We start from the raw sequence: 2,390 nt of genomic DNA on the forward strand, positions 1-2,390 counted from the left end.
CTGGGGGTAGTACGGGACCTGGTGTGGGGTGGGTCCCATCATAACCTGAATGGTATGTAACAAACAGAGACGAGGAGAAAGAAAAAGCTAAAACAATGAAAGTCTTGTGGACCCCCCAGGGGAGCGGGACCAGGTCCTGTGTCAGGCCGAGAGAGTCCAGTTCCCCACCCAGCTATCCACTCCGCTCCACAACCAGGGAGTGAAGCTGCCCACACAGAGCTCCACACACCCACACACACCTCGCCGCCCGCCGGTGTCCCTGGGTCCTGACGTCCATCAGAGTACCAACGGGCCCTCCTGGGTCCTGACGTCCATCAGGGTACCAACGGGCCCTCCAGCGTCCCCAGAGAGCGAGCCCTGGGTCCTGACGTCCACCAGAGTACCAACGGGCCCTCCTGGGTCCTGACGTCCACCAGAGTACCAACGGGCCCTTCAGCGTCTCCAGGAGAGCGAGCCCTGGGTCATGACGTCCATCAGAGTACCAACGGGCCCTCCTGGGTCCTGACGTCCATCAGAGTACCAACGGGCCCTTCAGCGTCCCCAGGAGAGCGAGCCCTGGGTCCTGACGTCCACCAGAGTACCAACGGGCCCTCCTGGGTCCTGACGTCCACCAGAGTACCGACGGGCCCTCCTGGGTCCTGACGTCCACCAGAGTACCGACGGGCCCTCCTGGGTCCTGACGTCCACCAGAGTACCAACGGGCCCTTCAGCGTCTCCAGGAGAGCGAGCCCTGCGCTCGGAGCAGAGCGGGACGTTCACCGACTGTCTCGGCGACGACGGTGGGATCTGAACCCCGGGATCTGACTCCTGTTGGGGCTCCTGGGTTTCACGGCGTGGCGAACGCGGCCTGGGTCTCTGAGCCCCCCCCCTCCCCCCTCAGTCAACAGGTCCTCCATGAAGGGCGTGACTATGTGTAGCTGCAATTAGAGTACCTCAACATACTTCTAACTTGTTTTCCCTGACAGCGGGGAGCTGAAGGGGGGGGGTCACACTGTGATGGCTCCACTGTCTCCCAGAGGTCACACTGTGGGGGGGGGGGGGGGGGGGTCACACTGTGATGGCTCCACTGTCTCCCAGAGGTCACACTGTGGGGGGGGGGGGGGGGGGGTCACACTGTGATGGCTCCACTGTCTCCCAAAGGTCACACTGTGGGGGGGGGGGGGGGGTCACACTGTGATGGCTCCACTGTCTCCCAGAGGTCACACTGTGGGGAGGGGGGGGGGGGTCACACTGTGATGGCTCCACTGTCTCCCAGAGGTCACACTGTGGGGGGGGGTCACACTGTGATGGCTCCACTGTCTCCCAGAGGTCACACTGTGGGGGGGGGGGGGGGTCACACTGTGATGGCTCCACTGTCTCCCAGAGGTCACACTATGGGGGGGGGGGGGTCACACTGTGATGGCTCCACTGTCTCCCAGAGGTCACACTGTGGGGGGGGGGGGGTCACACTGTGATGGCTCCACTGTCTCCCAGAGGTCACACTGTGGGGGGGGGGGGGGGGGGTCACACTGTGATGGCTCCACTGTCTCCCAGAGGTCACACTGTGGGGGGGGGGGGGGGGGGGTCACACTGTGATGGCTCCACTGTCTCCCAGAGGTCACACTGTGGGGAGGGGGTCACACTGTGATGGCTCCACTGTCTCCCAGAGGTCACACTGTGGGGGTGGGGGGGGGGGGTCACACTGTGATGGCTCCACTGTCTCCCAGAGGTCACACTGTGGGGGGGGGGGGGTCACACTGTGATGGCTCCACTGTCTCCCAGAGGTCACACTGTGGGGGGGGGGTCACACTGTGATGGCGCCACTGTCTCCCAGAGGTCACACTGTGGGGGGGGGGGGGTCACACTGTGACGGCTCCACTGTCTCCCAGAGGTCACACTGTGGGGGGGGGGGGGGTCACACTGTGGGGGGGGGGGGGGGTCACACTGTGATGGCTCCACTGTCTCCCAGAGGTCCTGGGTACAGAGTCTGGGGGTTCTGTTGGGCCCGATGCTTCCTTATGATCAACATGTCAGAAGGATCCCCAGAACCCCCTTCTCTCCTCTGAGAGACGTTGCTCGAGTCAGACCAAAGTCGACCGCAGCGGAAGCCGAGACGCCCTCCCACGCATCCTCAGCGCTAGACGGCGTGATGCGCTGATCTCTGGTTCAACCAACTCACCACGAAAAGCCCCCAGCTTGTGCAGAACGCCGCTGCTCGACTCCCAACTCGTGTGTGTGTGTGTGTGTGTGTGTGTGTGTGTGTGTTTGTGAGTGTTAGTGTGTGTCTGTGTGTGTGCATGTCCCCGCGTGTTTGCATGTGTGTGTGCATCAGTGTGTTTACGACAATGCATGTGTGCGTGTCTGAGGTGTCAAACCTTCACCTTACATAAAATCACGTGATGCCAGATGAG

This window comes from Gadus chalcogrammus, unplaced genomic scaffold (genome assembly GCF_026213295.1).
Source record: "Gadus chalcogrammus isolate NIFS_2021 unplaced genomic scaffold, NIFS_Gcha_1.0 GACHA078, whole genome shotgun sequence".
Classification (NCBI taxonomy): Eukaryota; Metazoa; Chordata; class Actinopteri; order Gadiformes; family Gadidae; genus Gadus; species Gadus chalcogrammus.